Source organism: Mesoplodon densirostris, chromosome 5, assembly GCF_025265405.1.
Source record: "Mesoplodon densirostris isolate mMesDen1 chromosome 5, mMesDen1 primary haplotype, whole genome shotgun sequence".
Classification (NCBI taxonomy): domain Eukaryota; kingdom Metazoa; phylum Chordata; class Mammalia; order Artiodactyla; family Ziphiidae; genus Mesoplodon; species Mesoplodon densirostris.
In genome coordinates, this window is record NC_082665.1 from 143,567,934 (window position 1) to 143,593,531 (window position 25,598).

The 25,598-nt window shown below is 39.4% G+C and overlaps 1 protein-coding gene across 1 annotated transcript in view; it reads left to right on the forward strand.

Moving 5' to 3' along the window:
• Window positions 1-25,598, forward strand: part of SLC9A9 (solute carrier family 9 member A9) — a 556,059-nt gene that overhangs the window by 163,346 nt on the left and 367,115 nt on the right. The window lies entirely within an intron of this gene.

Sequence of the window (25,598 nt, forward strand, 5' to 3'; positions counted from 1 at the left end):
ATTTTCTGTAAAAAGTATCATGTCATCTGCAAATAGTGACAGTTTTATTTCTTCCCTTCCAATTTGGATACCTTTTATTTATTTTTCTTGTCTGGTTGCTGTGGCTAGGACTTCCAAAACTGTGTTAAATAGAAGTGGTGAGGGTAGGCATCCTAGTCTTATTCCTGATTTTAAAGGAAAGGCTTTAAGCTTTTCACCACTGAGTATGATGTTAGCTGGAACACACCAGTCTTGCTGCTGCCTCCAGACATTGCATTTGTTGTTTCTCCATCCTCACCTTCTTCAGGTCTTTTCTCAAATGTCACCTCAATGAGACCTTCCCTAACCATCCTAGCAAAAATCACTCCCTTCTTCTCCCCAACACAGTTTGCCCCAAATCACTGTGCTTCCCATCCTTTTTCCTTGACTTACATTCTTGTACAGCACTAATCACTATTGATCTACTATTTATTTTATTTCCATATTGTTCCTTAGTTCTTTGTCCCTCTGAAAGAGGAGGTTTTTTTTTCTATTTTTTCTGGGTTTTTTTTCCTATCTTTTCACTCTTATATTTCTAGTATCTAGAACAGTAGGTTTTCAATAAATGCTTGTTAAATTAATGAATTAATAAATTTGTGGAAGAAACTGCTAGAGCAAAGTGTGGAGCTTGAAAGGGTATCTTTTCTCAAATGTGAAATGTGAAGCAGTTGAATATCCCCGCTCACCCTTGGAGATAAGGAGTCTCATGGCCCCAGGAGGGACAGTGACTCAAGATGAAGGTGGAACTCCTAGCACATAGCTGAACTTCCAGCACAAGCTGAGTGCAAATATTAGTTTCTGCCCTCTGGAAAAAAAAAAAAAAGATATATCCAGCTAAAACAAAAATGTGTCTTTCTTTTTGTTCAACCATGCAGCCAATATTTCTTTCCCCCTTTTCATCGGTGGTCAGTAGCTTAACACTTTCCAGAGAGCACAAAGCTGTAGATTGTAGACTTGCAGAAGCAGTTATAACAGTGTGAGGTTTTTTTTCAGGTTGAAAGATGTCCAAAATAGGAGGTTCCTTTAGGAAAAGGAAGAACTCAGCACAATACATTAAATATTAATCACCCAGAAGATGACAGAAACTCATCCTGGTATTTACAGGACTGACATTTCTTCCAAGGTCCCAAGGAAGCCATTCATTCAGGAAAATGCATAGTGGGCTGTGCATTTTCTCACTTCATCAATTTCCCTGTTTCCTATTTGGATTAAAATGTCTTCATTTTATGTGATGCAGCTACCTTGAGACTCAAATACAGCTGTGCTATTTTGAACTCCAGAAGTATTAGTCCAGTATTTAAAACTAGAAAATAATTCTTACTTTGTAGACTTGTCCTATTTTCTCTCAAGAAAATTAATCCAGGTTGTCCTGACTTAGGCAACCTCAAATAGGGCTTACTTGAGCATTGCTCTGTCCAATGTGATGGCTATGAGCCACACGTAGCTATTGAAGTGTAGCTAGTCAAAATTGATGGGCTGTATGTATCAAATACACCCTAGATTTCAAAGACGTAATGTGAAATAAAGTAAAATATCTCACTGATAATTTTTATACTGACTACATTTTGAAATAATAATATTAATTGAATATTGAGTTAAATAATATATACACTACCAAACGTAAAATAGATAGCTAGTGGGAAGCAGCCGCATAGCACAGGGAGATCAGCTCGGTGCTTTGTGACCACCTAGAGGGGTGGGATAGGGAGGGTGGGAGAGAGGGAGATGCAAGAGGGAAGAGGTATGGGGACATATGTATATGTATAACTGATTCACTTTGTTATAAAGCAGAAACTAACACACCATTGTAAAGCAATTATACTCCAATAAAGATGTTAAAAAAATAAAATAAAAATAAATAAGAGGGCTTCCCTGGTGGCGCAGTGGTTGAGAGTCCGCCTGCCGATGCAGGGGACACGGGTTCGTGCCCCGGTCCGGGAAGATCCCACATGCCGCGGAGCAGCTGGGCCCGTGAGCCATGGCCGCTAAGCCTGCGCGTCCGGAGCGTGTGCTCCGCAATGGGAGAGGCCACAACAGTGAGAGGCCCGCGTACTGCAAAATAAAAAACTTAAATAAATAAATAAGATAACATTTTCAAAAATTGTTAACTTGTTATTTTTATGCTATATTAAGATGAGGCTGCTATTTTACCATCAGCAAGTGAAAGATGCACATTTTTGCTTGTTTTCCTGGTAATAGTAAATGGATTTCCATAAATCTACATACTTGGTTAGTGGAATGTTCCCTTGACCACCTCCATTTGTTCATGAGTTGGGAGTGTAATATATATAATGTGGCAATTTTGCTTTGGATAAAACACAAATACACTTTTATATTTATATTTCACAGGTAGAAGATAATATGTGAAAGCAAATCCCAGACATTGCCATTTTTCCCCATGTGTTTTGGTATGCATCTCTATAATTATGATCATTATTCTTACATAACCATGGAGCCATTATCAAACCTGCAAAATTTCCCATAATCCATTGATATCATCTAATACCCAGTCCACATTCAATTTCCCTGATTTTTGCCTTTTACCTTAATCAGAACCCAAAAAAGCTTCACATTTGACATTTAGGTGTTATATCTCTGCATTCTCTCTTAGTCCAAAGCAGTGTTTCCGTCTTCTACCCCACCACTTTTTATGCTATTGACTTGTTGAGGAAATTGGTCAGCTCTGTAGGACGTCCCACATTCTAGATTTGTCTGTTCACTTACTGGTGGTGTCATTTAATTGTTCCTGTATTTCCATTTTGAAAGTTAGTTCAAAACATCTTGATTAGATTCAGGTTCACCAGTTTTGCAAAAATGCTGCATAGGGGATGCTGTATAGCTCATGTTGCATCATATCAGAAGTTACACATTCTCTGGGTGTTGACTTTTAGTGATGTTAAGTGTGATCTGTTGGGTTCAGGTGGTGACAGCCTGATTCCTCCTTGTGAATTTTCCCATGAAATTTTCATGTAATAGTTTCGTCCATTGATGCTTATTGTCTGAACCTATTAGTTTCATTAAGATTGACAAAATAGTGATTCTTTTCTAATTTTGTCATTCTTTCAGATTATTAGCTAGAATTATTATTGCTGCAAAAAATCCTACATTATTATTTTAAACCAATCCTTATATCATCTAAAAGGAATGAGTAGACAATACCTGGATCTTTGGTCAAATAAAGCAGCTGTAAACAAATTTCCATTTTAAACATCTGGTTTAAAACATAGCCCCAATGCCATCATCACAACTAAAATATTAACAATAATTTTTGTGGTAGGCAAAATAATGGTCCTCCACAGACGTCCATGTCCTCATCTCCAGAACCTGTGAATATGTTACATTACTTTGCTAAAAGGGCTTTGCAGATGTGATTAAAGACCTTGCAGTGTGGCTATTACCCTGAATAATCTGGGTTGGCCCAATCTTATCACATGGGTCCCTAAAAGCTGGAGAACCTTTTCTGGCAGTGATCAGGAATAGATGTGACTATGGAAGAAAGGTACAAAGAGATAAAGTTTTTCTGGTTTTGAAGGTGGAGGAAAGGGGCTATTAACCAAGGAATGTGGAGGGTGGTCTCTAGAATCTAAAAAGGACAAGGAAACCAATTCTCTCATAGAGCTTCCAGAAAGGAGTGCAGCCCTGTTGACACCTTGACTTTATCCCATTGAGACTCATGTCAGACTTCTGACCTCCAGAACTATAGGATAATCCATTTGTTTTGTTTAAAGTTTGTGATAATTTGTTACAACAACAATAGAAAACTAATATAATTTTAAGTGTTATCAAATATATAGCTAGATTTAAATTTCTCAAATTGTCTCATAAAATTTTTTATAGCTTCTCTATTAGACCAAGGATCAAGACAATGTTTGCACATTGCTTTTGGATGATATAAGGAGTAATTTAAAATAATAAAATTGTAGAATTTTTTTATTAATTAATTAACTTATTCTTTAATTTTTTTTTACTTATTTGGTTTTTTAACATCTTTATTGGAGTATAATTGCTTTACAGTGGTGTGTTAGTTTCTGCTTTATAACAAAGTGAGTCAGCTATACATATACATATATCCCCATATCTCCTCTCTCTTGCGTCTCCCTCCCACTTTGCAGAAAGAGACTTTAGAAATCATTTAAGGTAACATTCTTATTTTACAAAAGAGTGAACTAAGGTTTAGAGGTGAATTACTTGACCCTAAGACATGTCAAAACAACATTATAATCACTCTGAAAAATTTATGAAGGTCTGCAGTGAGTTCTGGGAAAGTGATGGCCTTAACTTGACTTCCTTGCCTTTTATTACTCACTCTAATCTACCTGATTTTGCTAAAATCAGATAGATGCCTATATGCAACTGAGTGCTGGTGAAGCAGTGAGCCCACCACAAGTGAAATAACAAGCACTGAGCTTTCTCTACCATGAGTAGCATGAGCATCTAGATGCCATCTTCACAGATGCTTTTAGATGGAGACTGGAAAGCTATGAATACTCAGTAAAGGTTTGGGTTTGCAGAAGTCTGTGTATCTTAGTGATGGAAAAGGGGGAATAGGTTGACCCACTTGATCCTGTATGAGTGAACTTGGTTTCCTTGATTACTGGGCAAAGGTGTAGCCTCATCCAGCTGTCTGAGGGTAGCCCACATGCTTCTACACCACTGGCCTACTTTCTGCCACTTATGGGACTGCTGTCTTGGAGGGTAGTCCAACAAACAGTCTTAAGCCCCAATAACCCAACAAAGAAAAATAAAAACACAACATGGCTTTTCAGTGGCCTGAGAGAGGAAGATCAGTCGAAACAAACAGAACACACACACACACACACACACACACACACACACACACAGAGAATAAATTCCTGAAGTAGTCAGAGGACAATTTGAACAATATTTTTATAAGAAAAGTTAAGAGGATCAAGGGCAGATAAAATTCATGATTTTTCCAAGTAAGCAATTGGGTAGATAAATCAAAGGATTATGCAGTTAAGACCTTCCCTCCACAACAGATAATCATCTGGCCCAAAATGTCAATAGTGCCCAAATTGAGAAACCCACATTAGCTAATTTCTCGGGTCGGGTTTAGACCCTTAAGGAAAGACAGCACTGGGAATCCACCAGCCCCAGGATTTGTATGGAAAGAGAATGACTAAGATTCTCATCAATTCCTTACATCAGGATATCTTTTGTACTGCCCGATATTACTCCCATGAACACTTGTTCTATTGTCTAGCTAACTGTGTATGCTTAGTGTGGCAAGGAGCTGAGCAATAATTACTCCATGGAATGCAAGTGAGCCTAAAGGGTGGCGCTTATATTGATTTTTTTCTAATTTGTCTTTTCACTGCTGTGTATAGCTGCCCTTTGCTGGAGTCTGATGTACGTACCTTTCCCAACTCCCTCACCTCCCTTCCACAAGCAGCAATTCAAAACAGACTTCTTCCTGGGGATTTCTCATGGCTTTTGTTGGTATTGTTATTATTGTCTGTTAGCTCCAATTCCATTTTCTTTGTATACTTTCTCTATCATTGATTTAGGGGAGGAAGCCAGTAGCTTACACTAGCTCATCGTCTTGTTGATGGGAAGAATGCTATGATAAAAATGCCACTTTTTCTCAAATTAATATAAAAATTTAATGCAATTCCCATGAAAACCTAACACTTTAAAAATTTGGAACTGGATAAAATTATCTTAAAGTTTATAAAGTAGAATAAAAGCATGAGGGGAACTGCCTAACCAGATATAAGAGTAAACTACAAAGCTATTATAATCAAATTAATATGGTATTGGCCTAGGAATAGGGAGACCAGTGGAAAAGAATAGAGGATCTAGAAACAAGTCTCAGTATAAATGGGAATTTGAGGGGTGGTATTTCAATTCAGTGGGAAAAGGATTGTGTATGTAACAGATGATATTTGTAAAATTGGCTTTCTATCCATTTAGAAGACATTAAAATTGGATACTTATCTACCATTTACAAAAATATACCTAGAAGAATTAAAATGTAAATGAAAAAATGAAGTAAAAGAACTTCTGCAATAAAATCTGTACATTTATATTTGCAGATTATAGATAAGGAAATTCTTCTTAACAAAGAATGGAAACCTGGAATCTACAAATAAAGAATAAACATACTTGACTATATAAAATTGTTTTAAAACAATTTTTAAATTGCTTAAATTGTTGGGGAAAAACATTTAAATATAGAGGACAGAGTATTATTGTCTCTAATATACAAAGACACTTAAAAAGGACAATCTGGCCATAAATAACAGAAAAATGGACAAAGACAATAAAGAGACAATTCATAGAAGTACAAATCCTCTTGGGTCTCAAATGTGAAAAGTTATTCAAACTCATCAGAAGCCTTAGAAATGTAAAATAAAGTAACAGCATATCATTTTACCCCTAGCAGTTTGGCAACAACTGTAACACCAAGTAACAGTCATTGCTGTCAAGGAGGCAGGGAAAAGTGGACTCTTACACATTTCTAGTGGAAATTTAAATCATCAACAGACTTTTGGAAATCAATTTTGCAACAGCTATTAGAATTTAAAATACATAGCCCCTTCTCCCAGCCATCTAACTCCTGGGAAGTTGTCCCACACAAGTAAAAAGACTGATTCTTAAGGATATATGGACAGGGATGTTTATTGCAACGTCTTTTTAAGTGAAGGGGGAAAAAAAAAAGAAGCAAAGTGAATCCTATCCATAAGGGAATTGTTGGATAGGTTGCAGGACATCTACACGATGTCATGTAGCCATTAAAAAAGAAAATTAGTGCTCTTCCATCTGACTTGAAAGCTTTCCAGGAGGCACTGTTGACTATGTAAAGCAAAATGCAGAAGAGTATATATATGATTAAAATTTTTTAAAAACAACAGTCATTCCCATGTATTTATGTATATTTATTTATATAAATGTATTTATATACATAATGTACATACATAAATACATGGGAATGCCTGTATTTGTATTTACATATACATATATATGTATAAAGCAGGACTCATGGGGTATAACTGTAGAAACTGCGTTTTTTCTCCCATTGCTCTTTTAAAAGACTACTCCTTTCCCACGTGGATGAAAACTTTTGGTCTTTAAGTTGCAGTCAGAGTCTCAATTCAGCAATGAATATGTCCAATATCACGTAATATTGCATGTTTTCAAGTTAATTTAAGACTTTGCCCCACATCTCCCAGCACGTTGAAGGCAGGTTGGTTGGGGTCTTCTTTCTCACATGCCTCATCTACCCCTTGCTAGATGCAGCTCCTGACTCCTACAAGATGGGGGCAGAGATGAAGTAAGGAAATTTTTTATTTGATTAACAGTAAGCCGTCATTAGAGCAGCTGGACAGCCACATCCCATTAGATTTCTCAGGCGAGAGTCAACCAATATTCCACTGTGTTCCCCAACTCCAGGGGTCACATCTTAAGCTGTCTGACGGTCTAGGCAAAGATCCTTTTCATAGGCTTGAGATGAGGTCAAACACCCCCAGCCCTCCCCATGTGGGAGTGTGAGATCCACAATTCACAAGTAGCAGAACACCATTCACAAATCTTAACCTGCTAGGCTAGAGTCTAGAGACCCTTTCACATTCTTAAGGTAGGTGAGAGGTTTAAAGGAATCATGTAACTGGTTTTTGGATAAGTACTTTAAAATTGTGCATCTCACTGTGAAAAATGTTATTTTTTTCTTTTCTCCTCAGTTTAAACTTCTGATTTACTCTGTTACAAATGTGTGTGTATGTGATTAATATAAAGAGAATTTTTGTATGAAGAGACATTGGTGGGACGTGTACTAGATTGTAAAGTTGGGTTACTTTGGAAGGAAAAGAAGAGATGGGGAAAAGGGAGACATGTCAAAAAGGAAAAGAAAAAAAAAGACTATTAAAGCAAAGCAAACAAAAATGTATAAATATAACGTGACATTTACATATTTATGCATTTATATGGAAGCACATCTATGTATGCAAAAAAGAAAACTTCAAAATTTCATAGAAATGGGAAAATTGATGAATTTTTTAATGTCATATTATTAAACCACTATAAAGTGTAATTAGAAGATCTTAAAAGAAAATCTTCAAACTCGATATGATATTATGCATACTATGAAGTAAAAAAAAAGTTCAACGACTTTGCATATTACATGTAAGTCACACATCTTGACTTGATCTGGCAGCTACAGTGTGCTGAGAATCCCAAGTGCTTGATGAAGCCCTGGACCCTGGGTGTTGGCTTTCATAAGGAGACTACTGGCTCATGTTAATTGAATTTACAATATTCACAATATTCCAGACAGGATAATTATCCTGTCTGGAGCCCAAATTAAATGCATGGATAATTCATTTATTGAAATTAGAAGCCAAGAGGAATATAGATACAAAGTCTAAGTCTCTGCTTTGCTAATACGGAGCCCAACCAGCTTCTTGACAAGTGTTGTAGCACCATGTTATTTTTGTAACTGGGCATTGGGAGATCTAAGGTCTAGTTCAGTTCCTGCTACTAACTCACAGGGCAAATTCGGGTGGCCACTTAACCTTTCTAGGCTTAGTTTCCTCATATATTCCTAGAAGAATTAGATGATTGCTGAGGTCATTCACTTACTGTTCTCCATTAGTGATTCTCCAACTTGAGCGTATGTAAATCTCATTTGGAGAGTTTGTTAAAATTCAGATTATTGGGCTCTGCTTCCAGAGATTCTGGTTCAGTAAGTCCAAGTGGAGTCCAGAACTTCAATTCTGACAAATGTCCAACTGACGCTAATGATGCTAGTCCAGAAAGAAGCCTGATGAATATAAGAACTGATGAGTGAAATATTTGCAATCCTGAGTAAACATGGTGAATCATAGAGAGTGAAGTAGGCTCAGTACTGATGTTTTTAGGTTGAGGTAAATATCGGTTTACGCACTTATAGGATATATATGTAATTTCAAGGGTGGCAAAAACGAACTTTTTAGGATAATTGTAGTAAAGATAAATTCTTACCACCATATGTGTTCCCTCCTCAGAGAATGTGAACTGTAAATGTCCTAGTTCCCAGGAGATTGCAGAAGTATAGAAAGTGCTGCTAGAAAACCTCAGAGACGTCCACCTCTGGGAGGTCGTGACCTCCCTCCTGAGACACACCTGACTGTCTCCTGGCAGGGCAGCCTCCATTGCCCAGCTTTCCCAGCATGTGCTACCTAAAATCACAGCTAGGTGTCACTCTAATTCTGGGGCTAGCTGGTCTCAAGGGGAAAGCTAGAGTGAGCCAGGGCACTGGGGAATACATTACCAGCTCCTATGTTTGTGGGTTAAAGCATTTAAGAGATCGCCTAGGAAATTCTCCACATAAAAGGATCACAGTTAGGGATGGATCATAAACTTTCAATCCCAAGAGGAATTGCCACTAAAAATAAAATAGGTGTGTGATGGTGTAGGAGAGTTACCTAAAAATGAGGTCAGGATGGGGCCTTCCAGTGGCCAAATTGTCCTGGATATTGAAAGTATATGTTCATTAAGGCAAGATTAGTGCCATGGGTGAATGGAGCACCATATTTTAGTGATTTAACTTCTCTGAACTTCATTTTCCATGTCCTTAAAATAGATACTGTAAAAACAAAACAAAACATCAAGTACCTTCAACTTCTTCACAGAATTCTTGTGAGATCAAAAGAAATGTTGTTATTTGTAAATTGCTAGGTATTATTATTAAACAAATTTTTACTAACAATGAGTTGTTCTAAGTCGCTTTATTGACTTTTTAGATGACACTGTCAAAACATTTGTTTATAATTGAACATGAAATTGCCAAATATCCACTCTTTTCTTAAGTAACCATGAAGAAACAGTTGTTGTCTCATGATATTTCATTACTTCTCCATCCGCTTTCAAGGTAAATCCCAAATGTAAAAGGATTAAAAAGAAACAACAATTAAATTGTGTATATCTTTGTGTGGATTCTCTACTTTTTGTAGCATCCAGTGTACATTATTTATTTATTTATTTTTATTGAAGTAGAGTTGATTTACCATGTTGTGGTAATTACTGCTGTACAGCAAAGGGATTCAGTTATACATATATATAAATTCTTTTTTGATACTGCTTTCCATTATGGTTTATCATAGGATATTGAGTATAGTTCTCTGTGCTATACAGTAGGACCTTGTTGTTCATCCATTCTGTATATAAAAGCTCACCTCTGCTAACCCCAGCCTTCCACTCCATCCCTCCCCCAAACCTCTCCTCCTTGGCAACCACCAGTCTGTTCTCTCTGTTTGTGATTCTGTTTCTGTTTCATAGATAGGTTCATTTGTGTCATATTTTAGATTCCACATATAAGTGATGTCACATGGTATTTGTCTTTCTCTTTCTGACATACTTCACTTAGTATAATAATCTCTAGTTGCATCCATGTTGCTGCAAATGGCATTATTTTGTTCTTTTTTATGGCTGAGTAGTATTCCATTGTATATATGTACCACATCTTCTTTATCCATTCATCTGTTGAAGGACATTTAGGTTGTTTCCATGTCTTGGCTACTGTGAATAGTGCTGCTATGAATGTAGGGTTACATGTATCTTTTTGAATTATGGTTTTGTCTGGATATATACCCAGGAGTGGGATTGCTGGATCTTATGGTAATTCTATTTTTAGTTTTCTGAGGAACCTCCTGTTTTCCACAGTGGCTGCACCAACTTACATTCCCACCAACAGTGTAGGAGGGTTCCCTTTTCTTCACACCCTCTCCAGCATTTATAGTTTGTAGACTTTTTGATGATGGCGATTCTGACTGGTATGAAGTGGTACCTCATTGTAGTTTTGATTTGCATTTCTCTAATAATTAGCAATGTTGAGCATCTTTTCATGTGCCTATTGGTCATCTGTATTTCTTCTTTGGAGAAATGTCTGTTTACGTTTTCTGCCCATTTTGGAACTGGGTTGTTTGTTTTTTTGTTGTTGAGTTGTATGAGCTGTTTGTATGTTTTGGAAATTAAGCCCTTGTCGGTCCCATCATTTGCAAATATTTTCTCCCATTCTGTAGATTGTCTTTTCATTTTGTTGATGGTTTCCCAGTGTACGTTATTTAAATATTTAAAATTCAGAGTAGTTTCCCTGTGCTTCCAGATGCTGCGCCTGGAGTCATATCAGGCATTGCAAAATGTAGTAGAAAGGCTTGAATACCAGCCTCTGTTTTGGATTATATAGATCATGGAATAATTGAGAATGAGTGCTCTAGCCTTTTATTCCCTGCTCACCCATCCCTCCCCACCCCATTCTAATACTACCACAAATTATAAAGCCAAATTCAGATCTATGTTTGGGTTGGTACTTCACTGGTCTTTCAAACGAGTTCCACTTCTCTAATTAAAGGCTCCTTTTCTTCATAATTTGACTGCCAGTCCACACCTTGAGTCACTGACTATAGCTTATCCCACGTAATGTGTGTCTACAATCACCACTGACCAAAGCCACCCTCTGAGTGCATGGGCACAAAATATGTCTTCTCATCCTGCAGGGCGCCCAAGGGTAGGGTTTTACCTGTAACAAATTCTCCAGCTTGGCAAAATGATTATTATTGTCTCCTCAGCATAATCAGATGGAAGCACTGGACAAATGAACAGCATTGAGTTTTCATCTTTTCTATTATTAACGCTTTGAGGAAATCAGAGTCTTCCAAAATGAAAGGTGTTTTTATACACCATACTTGCAAGTCACTATTTTCATTTAACATTTAAGTTGTAAGGGGAAAAAAGCAACCTTTATCCTTTACAGTTTGCTGCAGTGTAACTATTCCAGAGGCACATGAACTACCTTACCTTTGATCGTGTTGATAATCCGAAGAAGAACCTTTCTATTTGGGGTTACTATGGTTACGGCTGCACGGGTGATGTGCGAGCTACACTGCTGTTTTGATAAAAATAGGTATTAACTACGAGTCATAGTGCTTCTCATTTCACAGTAGTTCTTGCAGAAGAACAGCATATTTTTTTAACAAAGGAGGAAAAGAAAGAAAAAAAGCCTTTCCAAAGAAGCACGAAGGAATATCTGCATAAATAATGGTGATTGGTCATGTGTATAAAAATATTTTTAATTAAATTCTTTTTAATTAAACAAGGCATTTTGCTGAATCCTTCTCTGTTATTTGCACCAAGCTTAGCCTTGAGGAAGATGGCTGATTAATAGACCCAAGAATCTATAATTAAAAGCAGAACTGTTATTTTTGGAGAAAAGCCTCTCCAGTAAGGGTGACTTAATTGGGCTGTCTCATATTTTTTCATTTGTCATTGAACTCTCTGGTTAGAATTTTGATTTTTTTTAAATTAATTAATTTTTGGCTGCATTGGGTCTTCATTGCTGTGCGTGGGCTTTCTCTAGTTGCAGCAAGCGGGGGCTACTCTTCATTGTGGTGCGCAGGCTTCTCATTGCGGTGGCTTCTCTTGTTGTGCAGCATGGGCTCTAGGCATGCGGGCTTCAGTAGTTGTGGCACACAGGCTCAGTAGCTGTGGGCGCAGGCTCAGTAGTTGTGGCTCACAGGCTCTGGAGCACAGGCTCAATCGTTGGGGCTCACAGGCTTAGTTGCTCCGCGGCATGTGGGATCCTCCTGGACCAGGGCTCGAACCCATGTCCCCTGCATTTGCAGGGGGATTCTTAACCACTGCGCCACCAGGGAAGCCCTGATTTTTTTTTTTAATATTGGAGGAATGATTATTAACATTGTCAGGCTTCCCTGGTGGTGCAGTGGTTGAGAGTCCGCCTGCTGATGCAGGGGACACGGGTTCGAGCCCCGGTCCGGGGAGATCCCACATGCCGCGTAGCGGCTGGGCCCATGAGCCTATGGCCACTGAGCCTGCCTGTCCAGAGCCTGTGCTCTGCAATGGGAGAGGCCACAACAGTGAGAGGCCCATGTAGCACACACACACACAAAAAAACATTGTCATAATCAGAAGACTTTTCGTTGTTTAGTTCTGTTTTTTTAGGTCCCTTTGATCACACACTCTCTTCACTATTGTCTTTCAATATTTAATTGTGGTCTTCATTCATTTCTTTTGTTTGTATTATAGCTTTTTTTTTTTTTTTTTTTTTTTTTGCGATATGCAGGCCTCTCACTGTTGTGGCCTCTCCTGTTGCGAAGCACAGTCTCCGGACACGCAGGCTCAGTGGCCATAGGCTCATGGGCCCAGCCGCTCCGCGGCATTTAGGATCTTCCCAGACCGGGGCACAAACACGTGTCCCCTGCATCGCAGGCGGACTCTCAACCACTGCGCCACCAGGGAAGCCCTATAGCTTCTTTTTTTACAGTCATATATATTGTTCTTTTTCTTCTTTGGTCCTCTCTGCCTCTGCATTTCAGAGTTTCAGAATACACCAAGTTTGTGGTTTCTCAACACTGGTGTTAGCAGCATTCTACACAGAAATTCAAGAGAAAACTGAATAACTTTCTATCTGCAGACAAAAAAAAAATAAGATGTAATTTACAAAGCAGTCTCTTCAGCACCAGGGCTGGCTTTGAGAACAAAGACAACATTCATTTAATATCTGCTAAGCAGCATAGGAAGAGATTGAGATGGTTTTATTCCCATATTCAAAAAAAAAAAAAAAAAAGCTCACATACAGTATAAGGTTATGTCCCTAAATCATTTGCCTAGTTATCTGTAGAGAAACTTGGGTGACTCTACTTCTATTGTGTAATATTTGGTAGAGAAGTACTGTATTAGTATTGCTGTGGAAGAAGGCAAGCAGTGAGGGATCATTTGGGGTCTTTTCATACGTTTTCATTGAATTCCAGGTAGAAAAAAATTACACATCTGAGGAAGTCAGAGGATATTAGACCAGCGTACTTCCCATAGAAGGCAGCAGGCTTCTAGAGACTGCAGACAGACCAGACATTTTTACGAGGCAATCTGTGCTTCAAACCTATACACAGTGTCATTTAATAGTATTCGGTTGCATTTTTTTGTGTCTGTCCAATTCCATGTTAAACACACTGGGATAGCATCAGTTTAAAAGTCTCTACATAAACCCAGGTCTATAAAACACCATCATATAAACCCAGATTCTATTCTTGAGCTAATTTGTCCAGAAATAAAAAGAACAGGTTGAATTTATATTATGTATCTCTTTCAGCGAACTGAAATGTCTTCCACACTCAGTATTTCAATTACTTTCATGTAGTTTTCTTGGGTAGAGAGGATCCATTTCTTAGATGAAATAACTGAAGCACAGAGAAATGTTGGGTTTTTCTTAAGATTTTATAGTAAGTCAATGAAAGTTTGACACAAAAGCCAGGACTTCTATTTTCTTAGATGATTAGACTATGTTTTCTATAAGACACTAACATCTGTATGATCAAAATGTATTATTGACTTCAGCTAACATGCAGCCAGCTCTAAAATCAGTAACATCCTTATTCTAACCATCAAAGCATCTGTTAAGTCAAAATTTGGAACCCAAAGCCACCAGTTGGTAGCAAACAAAAACCTCCATCTGAATTTTTCTACCTGGAGAGTATACCATTCAGTGATAACAACAATTAACTAAGTGTGTACACATATATCATATAATTTGATCATCACCACAGCCAGCCAATTATCTCCATTTTAAGAAACTTAAGATTATAAATACTTAAGTGGTTTATTTAAGTCTACAAGGGTCATAAGTGGCAGAGATGGGAGACAAAGTGTATCCAACATTCTTTGTCCTACACCACTGTTATTTCTCAAAATATTATAGAACAGTGATGTGCCCATTAGGCTTAGCACAAAATGAAACCTAATAGTCAATTTCTCACTTTATTGTTGATTTCATTTAACAAACATTTATTCAGCACCTGCTATGCACTAGGAGTGACTGAGGGAGGGAGTGAGAAGCAAAATACTGATCCTGCCCTCAGGAAACTCCAGTCTAAAGGGGGATATAAATATGACAACCGGCAGTAAGTTTAAAAGATAAGACAGAGGTAGTCAGGCAGCTTTGTGAGCTCGGAGGAAGGGCCCCATGAACTCTTGTATCACTCTGGTTGGAAGAGGGTCCTGGGAAGACATAGGACCTCCTTCAAGACAGTATTTTGCTTGATTGAAGAAGACAACATGGGGCTTCCCTGGTGGCGCAGTGGTTGAGAGTCTGCCTGCTGATGCAGGGGACACGGGTTCGTGCCCCGGCCTGGGAAGATCCCACATGCCATGGAGCAGCTGGGCCCGTGAGCCGTGGCTGCTGAGTCTGCGCGTCCGGAGCCTGTGCTCCACAATGGGAGAGGCCACAACAGTGAGAGGCCCGCGTACCGCAAAAAAAGAAGACAGCATGTCAGTTGGAGGAACCACAAACCGTGTTTCTCTCCTATAAGAGGTGGCCATATGAGTAGGGTTCTTTTTAAATTCCCATTCAGGCCACAGATGGCATGACCTGCTCAATTTTAGCAAGCTTTTCCTAGGCTCAGACTCTCTTTGGGGGTGTCCTGGCTTGATAATTCAGGGGGCCAGGGTCAAATCGAGAGCACACACTCTTGCTATTATAACAGCTCTCTCCTCACTTATGCAGAAGAGTCAAGCTCATGATCATTTGTCTTTGACACTCTTATGCACCTGTTGCTCTGCAACCCCTGATCTCAGTCCCCACCCAGGTTCCATCAGCATAATTGGAAAATATACACTCTCCACACCCAGAGTCTACAGTTTGGAGTTTAGGTCTGAGAGCCATAGAATCTTAGTTTTGGAAGGACCTTAAAGACAAGCTCTCTCAATCTCATTTTTAGACGGGGACCTTGAGACTCAGAAAGAGAAAGTAAATGTGCATTGGGTAGGAGTAGGTGTTCTTTCCAAATGCAGAAATTCAAGGGGTAATTTGTGAGAAATGGAGGGAGGCAGAGAAGAGTTTTCATCACTTCTCTGCTTGATAATATCTATTTACCTCTCTTGAAGTCATTTTTGAGAATCAAAGGGGAAACACACAAGTAGAAGGTGTCATTCCATTTTATAATGGACAAACCCTCTGATGGTTTTGATGACATGAATAATAGCATTAATGGTAACCACCAGTAACTGAAATACAATATGCCAGACACTTTACATAAATTATCCCACTTAATCATTCTCCAAAAACCTACAACGGAGGGAATATTTTTATCTCCCTTTTGCCAATGAAGCTTACTGAAAGCTTAGTGAGGTTAAATAACTGGCTCAAGATCACCAAGTTCATTTGCATTGCAGCTCGGATCTGAACACAGGTTGGTTTGACGTCAGAGTCAAGTTCCCAACCATTATGTCTACCTCAGAACAGAGTTGTGAATAGCAAGGTCTTGGCACAAAGGTCTTGCTTCAGAAATTGGAAGCCTAGTTATGGAAAGTCAGCTCCACAGAACAGAATTAGAGAAGATAGTGGGTGACAACCAACTATATAAATGCCCAGGATATTGAGAGTGGGTAAAGCAAGACTCCAGGTGTTCTGAGGATGGGATTTCAAGAACACACTGAAAAACCATTTGAAGCAATTCAACAGCTCCGTGGACAGCTGGGAAACAGCTGTGGCTGACAGACCTCTCTGGCTCACTGCTTTGGGGAACAGAATGACTCTGTTTAAATGAAAGCAGTTCATTTTCAGCAGTGCTCAAAGACAGACCTGCAGAACAGAAGTTTTGAAAGTCAGTGTCCAGCCCACACTTTCCATTTATGTGTTACAGAAGATATTGCATATAGTGGAAAATTGGATTCAGAAATTTCTTGGAGAGTGTTTCCTTGGACAAGAGCACCCTCTGGCTCCCTTTAGGGTTTGGCTTGGCTGACTGAGGTCAAAACCATGGGGCAATGAGGCAACTACTGAGTCACACTGAAGGCAGCATTCACTCTCAGAGTCATGTAAATGCAGCGTCAGCATTTGCACAACCTGAAAGTGAGCACCTCCTGAAGGGTGAGATACCTAAGGAGCCAGGAGAGCCCCCCAGGTAGCAGCCTGGGTTGAGTCCCCTTGCTCTACAGAGACTCTCAGAGGCCCCTGGGGTTAGGATTCTTTGAAAAGTGGTTTCCCTCTTTCTAGAACACAGCCAAGAAAGGACAGGGACTGACCTTTTACCTGGGTACTATAAAAAAACACATTGTAGTGTTCAATGTATTATTTTGAACTGAAACAAAAACAGCTTTTTATAACAAGTGCTACCAGGTCAGTGAGTGGGCAAAGAAGTCATTGACCACAATGGGAGGACACAAGAGAGGCAGGAGCCGGTCTGATCTTCAAGGAGTTAGCCACATGGCGCGTGACCTTCAAGTTTCATTCATTTGTTCACTCATTAGGTCAACAGAATTAATTGCCTGCTGCTTGCCAAAACTATCAAAGGCATCAACAAATATATAGATGAATAACCGATACCAGTGATGACCAACTTTTTATCCAAGGGGACCAATTTAAAGAAAAGTAAAAATGCTTGCAGGCTGTTTTTTGGGGAGGTGTTTTTGTGTGTTTGTTTGTTTTTTAATACTGCTTTCACATAAGAAAAAGCATTTATCTGCACCTGAACTTCTGCCTGCTTATATTATTTTCCAATCCAGAAAGGATTACTGTAGAGGGCTAAAATTTCAGAAATGACAAAGCTAGTTCACACTGCAGTATCTGATGTAATATAGCACCTCTAGAACTGGTTTCTTTTTCTTTCCTTGACTGACCTTGTAAACCACTGAACTGCAAAGTGTGACTTGTCTCTTAAAAGTATATCCTATAATGCCAGAGATTTTTCCATTGTAAATAAGATAAGTCAACATTTTTTTACACAGACAAAAAGTTTCTGGGTAGGTAATGATGCCATTCCTTGAGATTGGTAGTTCAAGAGCAAGAGCAGCTGATTGATAAAGGCTGGTTAGGGGACAGGGAATCTATAGCACATCCATACCCAGTGCCAGGCACACAGTGATGCTTAACAAGTATTTGTTCCAGTAGAAGAACTCCAGGTGGAGTTGTCTTGGCAGTGGCTAGATACGGGAGTCTGTAGCTGAGGGAGAGGAAGAGATAGGCTGGAGATTGAGATTACTTAGTGTGGATGAGATTGCTCAGGGAGAGTTGGTAGAGTGAGAAGGGAACCGAGGAGGAGTTCCTGGGCAGCATCTGCTTGAGTTTACACAGTAGAGAGAGAAAAAGGTTTGAGTTTACACAGGAGAGAGAGAAAAAGAGACAAGAGGGGTTGAAGGGAAATTAGGTGAAGCTTGTATCCCCAACACAAAGGAGAGCACTTGGAGAGACAAGAAGTGTCCACAGTGTCATGTCACATAGAGGGCTCAACAGTCTGGAAGCCCAGGGAGGAAGTTCTGAGAGAAAGGGAGGAGGTGAGGGGTCCTCACATATGGCATCCTGGGCTGTGGGAAGAGACTCCAAGTTCCATGCTGTATCTCCTTATTAAGTTTGGCCAGTTTTTAAGATGGTTTTTACCTTTCTTATTCTAAAAATAGTGCATGCTTATTGTAAAAATTTATAAAATACAAAACAAAGTTCAAAGAAGAAATATAAAAATTATCCTGAGAGCTGCTTTATGACTTTTGGCTTGCCCGCTTTAGACTTGGCTTGCCCAATTGTGCTAACTTTCCACCCTGGTTTGGAAGTCATCATTCCCACTTCAGCACCAATTCTTCACAGTGTAGGTCATATAAAATAAACACTGGAAAATAAAGTGATCTGATGAGCTATAAAGTAATACATTCTGAGTAAATGAGTGATCTGTTGTGTGTGATGATCATACCAAGGGTGACTCACATGGATAATTAATTAGCACAGAGGGCCCAATACGCACAAATATTTTCAAACCCACAGCTTTCTCATCGGTCCAGGTTTTCCCTTGCTAAGCATGAGCTAAAAGATTTGTCTAAGTGCCTTCTTTTCTACCCATGGTGGGGTAGGGGCCGGGAGGACTGAAGGGCCATTCTAGCTAGCTACATCCCCACTCAGTAACTCATATATTGAAAAGTCAAATGCCTGGATGTTTAGCCATTTTGTAGTTCCTATGGTGAGAGGGTAGCAGAGTGTATTCATTTGCTAGGGCTGCTATAACAAATTACCAGAAATGTTGCAGCTTAAGACAACACAAATTTATTATTTTACAGGTTCTATAGGTCAGTAGTCCAGGTTGGCTCAACTGGGGTCTCTACTCCAGGTTTCACAAGGCCAAAATCAAGGTGTTGGCTAGTTGGGCTCTTACAGGGAAGCTCTAGGAAGAATCCTCTCCCAGGCTCATTCTGTTTGTTGGCAGAATCCAGTTCCTTGCAGTTATAGGACTGAGGTTCCTGTTTCCTTGCTGGCTGAAAGCTGAGAATACCTTGGCTTCTAGAGATCTCCCTCTGGCCCTTGCAAGTGACTCCCTACATCTCAGAGTTAGCAATGGAGTGTTGAATCCTTCTCACACTTGGAGTCTTCCTGACTCCCTCTTTTTTTTAGTCTCTCTTCTGCCTTGCCTTCAACTGCATCTCTGACCAGGCAAAGAAATTTCTCTGCTTTTAAGAGCCTGTGTGATTAGGTTGGACCCACCCGAATAATCCAACATAGTCTGCCCATTTTAAGGGAACCTTAATTACATCTGCAAAGTCCCTTTTGCCATGTAAGGTTATATATGCACAGGTTCCAGGGGTTAGTGCATGGACATCTTTGGTTGGGGGGGTGGGGTGGAGGGCAGGCATTATCCAGGCTACCTCACAGAGTGATGACATGAATGATTGGACACATGGTATGATCCCTCTCCTCCCGTCCCTTTTCCCCTCTCTCTCACACAGGCCCAGTGTGGACTCTTCTCAATATTACTCTTGTTCATCCTTAGCAGCTTGTCTAAACTGCTTAGAAAGCAGGAATATGCACCCTCTACTTTGAAACCTTTCAGTAATGTCCCTTAGGGTCTTGATCCACAGATTGGGCATTGATGGTGTAAGATACCTGCTTGTTTCATATCTTTTTGTAGCAAGAGAAAAATTTATTTGTGAAACCCACTTATATTATGACCATGACTAACACTACCATCTTTTTTCCTACAATTGTTACATTTAATGGGTCACAGTGATATTTTTACCTTCCATTGATGACCCATCCAAGCTTTGTCTGCTTTATGGCTCCACTGAGCTTTTCTCTGAATTTGTTTCATGATTTGTAGGCAAACCCTCGCCTACTGTGTTCATTTTTAAAATGGCAAAATGCTTGTCGTAATCCTGATTGGAGAACGCTTTTTGATGACAGGGTGAGTCATCTTCACTCAGATATTGCGCATACTGCAAAGATTCCCCATTAAACTGCACCATGGCTCATTAAACCCCATTGGTGAGAAAACTGGGTCTTATTTTAAATGTTTATGTTCTGTGCTAATGTTAAATTTAGAATATTTCTGTTGCAGGTACCTTTGGGAAAAATTTTAATGCACCAGCTAAAGTGCCAACAGATTTCAGCCCATAAGTTCCCAAATATGGAATCTGGGAAACATCCCCCCGACCCCTGTATTTATTCTCAGTTTCTCCCTTCCTAATCTTTAAATATCTTTTTTTTCTTAATACCAAACCTTGTGATCTTCTGATTACCTTTTTATAGTCTCAGTAACTGCTAAGGACTGTACTCCTGGTTTTAAAGCAAAAGAGGAAGTAGATTATTCTGGAACAACATTCAGCCATGTTTGAAGTCAAGGAAAGGACGTATGATTGTCAGTGTTTTTATTATTCATATATTGAAGAAATAATCTCTGTCCACAAAGCACTTACATTCCAAAAACGGACTTAAACAAACAGAAACACTCATGACAGAACTGTGATTCCAGAAATGTGCCAGTGGAATTAATATGAAAAGAATAATTTTCCTCATGTGGGAGTTTTAGAAGTCCTCTACATATATGCCAGAAGAATCAGCTGGTTATAGTGTGGCAAAAGATATTAAGATCTAGGGTGGCTTTCTCAACAGGAATCCAACAAGAGAGTTAAATTCTACAGAAAATGATTTGAGCAACTATTTTCTCATTTCTCTCAAAGATGATGCTTAGCCAGTATCATTCTGGCTGCAGAGGATGTAAATTAATTCATTATGTACAACAAATGCCTTTGGACAATGGTTCTCAAGCTTTTTGGTGTCACAACCACTTTACAGTTCTTCAAAATTAGGAAAGACCTCAAGGAGCTTTTTGTTTATGGGTGTTATATCTATCAATTCTTACCATGTTAGAACTTTAAATTTTTTAACATATTTTCATTGATCTATTTAAAATAGCCATCATAAACCATTTATAAGCTAAATGACATATTTTTATAAAAATAAATTTATTTCCAAAACAAAAAAATTTCCTCAGAAGGGTGACATTGTTTAACATCTTTTCAAATCTCCTTAATGTGTGGTGTAGTAGAAGACAGCTGGATTCTCACATCTGTTTCTGCATTCAATTGCACTCGCACACATCATATAGCTTCTGGAAAATTCCACTGTACACAGATGACATAATAAGAAGGAAAAACTCAAGTGACATTGTCATATTATTCTGAAAATGGTTTTGACCTTGGGGATCTTCCTGGATAGGTCTCAGGAACTCCCAAAGGACCCTGGACCATACTCTGAAACCATTGCCTTGGGGCATTGTTTCTCCCAAGGATCCCTGGTGAAGAGGGCTTCAATAGTGTGCTTGCATATGGTATTTTCTCCACTACTAACTCAATACCAAAATAACACATCATATTGATGGCCAAAATAAAATTGCAGCGTTTTAGGGTTAAATCATCCATGATGATTTTATGTAACTTCTGATTTAGAATAACCTCAAAGAAGTAAATCTAGTGGTTAGCTTTCTAGATCTGGCATAGTTTCTCTGACTTATTTCAGAAGGGTTAGGTTTTCTAGTTGTAATTCTAGGATATGATTAGCAAAGCTTGACTGGCAAAACCAGTACATGCACTGATTCTGCTGCCAAGGCTTCACTGAGAAGGTTTAGGCTCAAAATAATTCCAGTATTCTAGCCTGTACTAGGATACCTCAACTTTTTTGGAAGCCTCTCCTTGAAATCTCACTCTGTATAATATTTCAGAAAAGTGGGAAGAGTTACAGGAGAATTTCTTCTATAGGAATTACATGAGTAAAACAAAAATCCCACATTTCCCCAATAATCACTTGTGGAAATGCAAAAATGCCACCTTATTTATGAGATTACCAGGATTCTCCACCTGTCAGGCCTGACATGGTTCAGCTGCATAAGCCAGAGACATTTTTGATTCTCCATGTGTCAGGGACAAGTGTCATACATACTGATTTGCACAGAAAACCACAGAGAGCACTCTCCAGGGAAAGCCAGCATTTTGACAAGGCTCAGTGATGACTTAGAGCAACAGGGGTAGGAACTATTGTGTGATGTTGCCCATAGACCCATATCATTTGAAATTTAAATTCCTTGTAAAACACCAAGAAAATATGGGTCAGAGAGCTGCTAATGGGGATTCTAAGGAAGGGACTGTCACTAAATCACCCTGAAGACTTAAGAGTGACTGAAAGAGCAATGAGGCCAGTTCAAAAGCTAGCAGTAAAAAAAAAAAAGCAAAACATCATTTAAGAGTCAACACAGTGAGGTACTGATGGGGTCAGCCAGTCATTTTCTGAATTTTTATCTCCAGGTATGGATATTACATTTGAGATGAGAAAATATTAGTTTCAGTGCTTTAAAGGGGTTCCCCTCTTTTTCCTCTCTCTTCAACTTCTCTTTCCGCTTATTCTGCTCCATCTGTAATTTAGAAATTGAAGAGAAAGTCTCTCTTGGCTTTCTGCTCCATAGGCTTAGCTTTATCACCAACTTCTCAGAAGTGCCATCCACACCACTGCCTCATTCATTCCCCCAAGACCCCTCGCTGTTTGATTTCTGAAACTATTTTCTCAGATATCTCCAGTGAGTCAGTGGCATTTCTCAACCATCCACTGCCCTTACCTGGGGGTAGTTGTGTGTGTTTGTGTGTGTGTGTGTTTGAGCATAAAGTTATGTATGCTTGCATTCCTTACTACCAATTTGGGAGACAAAGCGGATATTTCTCCAGCTAAAAATTCAAGTAGAAAGGGGATGTGTTGGGGAGGGGTCCTGAGCCCCAAGCGGAGCTTTCAACCCACCACTAAGCGATGGGTGCAACTACAGCATGACAAAGGCAAATATGACTGAATCCCCTGATAAAATCAGAGGCTTAAGAAATTGGATTGTGTCTTCTCCCCTTCTTATCCACATGGGGTCTAGAATGTTCTCCCCATACTGTCACAAGAAGGCTCATCTAACTATGCATTGCTTTTCAGCCCAGCCTCGGACCTAGGTTGTCCTTACAAACCCAGCAACGCGTGGGCAGAGCTTGTGTGAGCATGTCCACAGCTGTTCCAAGAGATTCTCTCCTGGGAAGGTGCCACAGAGTCTTGGACATTGTGTGTGAGATTGAGCCCTGCCAACGAGCTAATTAAATGGGTTTTTTAAAAGCTCTAAGCTTAGCAGCGAGAGTGGGCGGCTAATTTCCTCACTCACCTATTCAACTCATTTGTGGTCCCAGCAAATACTTCCTCTTGTAGGACACACTGCCTGGCTCTATTTCCAAGCCCTTCCATTTCTTCACAGGGTAAATAGGAATGCACAAAGTAATAGCTTTCTCTCTTGTGTGGGATAACGTTTATGAAGTGGAATGCAGTTCTTTGTGCAAAAGGAATTGTGGGAATGTCAGAACAGTTTTGAACAAAACTGGATATTCAGTTAAAAGCCTTTCCCTCCTAAGGCCCAGAGCTCTCACTGGAAAGGTGCAGAGTCCATCCCAGCCCAGGGTGGACTTCGTAACTGGGGATGTGAGGAAAGAAACCCTGGGCTTTACATCCCTATTCATGAGCCTAGGAAACCTGTGTGTCTGGGAGTGCAGACAAGCTGCAAGTCATCTTCAAAGCTTGGAAAATCAACAATCACAATAAAACAACAGCCAATATTCAATAGAGCTTCCATGATAGAATTTTCTAATTTAAAAATTACTTTTATTCCACAAAATCCTAGCAAAAGGAAAATGTTGCTAATTAAAACCCCCAATGGAAGTCTCTTTGTTTTGATTAGATGCAGGGTCTTGACTATCCTAGCAGGAGACAGAGGTTACTTAGCAGAGGTAATTGTTAGCCCCTCCTACGACCGCCTGCGAAGGCTAAGGATGGTGGCAAATGTGAACAACTACATGCTAGTAGAGAGGACATCTCTGCCATTCTGCCTATCGTGATTAAGGATCTACTCAGCTAGAATAATGAAATTGACTCTATGCCTAGTAAAATGGGAGCCGGCTAATTGTCATGCCAATTCATGACATTTTATATCTGTTGTCTCTTTACCTCGGAGCTAGTTGTTGAATTCAATACTCCTTTCCCTAGGATAATTTTTATTAAATAAAACTCTATGCATGATGAGTATGGTTTTCAGCCAACTTGTTCATGCTTAGGGTCAGGTTTGGCAAATATCCCACGTGTATATTTCATGCTTCTTTTTCTCCATGTACCCCTTAGCTGTAAGTGTTCCCCAAGGATCTCTCATGAACTCTCTTCTCTTTCTATATACTTTGCCCAGGCAATGTCAGCCACTCCTGTGGCTTTATGTTCCATCTACATACTTATAACACTTAAAATCTTTCTTCTGCTTTAACTCTGTCCAACTCAGCTTACAGCCTTTTATTTCCAGCTTTCTTACTGAAATTTCCATTGGAAATTCTACCTGGCTATTTAAGTCAACATGTCAAAAACCAAACTTACAAAATGCCCCTGTCTACAAACTAATATCTCTTATGCAGCCCATCTACCAACTGCCCAGGATTGAAAGCAAGATCACTCCTTGCTGTCTCTCAAGCACCAAGACCCACCAATTCTCCATCCCAAATATCTTGTGGGTATTGTCACCTCTGCTCTATCCTCCCTGACATTATCTTTTATTCATTCACTCACTAAAGGCTTACTATATTCTAGCACCGTGCTAAGGGCTAGTGACACAGAGGGAAGATGAGAACCAACAAGTAAGTAAAGTACAAAGCACGGTGGTCATTGACCTATCAGAACGCAGGGTGGAGGATGTTCAGGGCAGAGCAGGATGTGCAAGAGTTTAGGACTCTAGGAATCTAGGACTCTTCCTGTCTTGGTACAACTCATCTCTTGCCAGAACATTTGGGAAAGCTTCTAGCCACACATCCATTCTGCCCTCTGCCCTGCTGCCTGCACTTAATTTCCAAAGTTTAAATCAGATTGTGTCACTGTCTGACTAAAACCCTTCCATTATAGCAGGACAAGCGCCAAACTTCTTGATTCTACTTACAAAACAGTCCAACTCAGCTTTTTCTCCCCCCAGCACTCTTTTATACAACACAGTTCCTAACCTCACGACCCATGAAATAGGAAAAGAAAGAGCAGAACTGAAAATGCCCACTCTGCCTTAAAAATTTACCATCAGTGTCATTTGCAACCACCCTCTTTTCCCCTTTGGCAATCAACTCAATGGATCATTTTCCTAATGATTGCTGTTCACACTTTGCATGACTGTTTCAAGTATCAAGACACTGAATAGATTTGATGACCACAGCTAATCAGTGTGTGATTATTTACTGCCCTGGTGTACTCCCAAAGGCTCCATACATATATGAGGTATATAGTA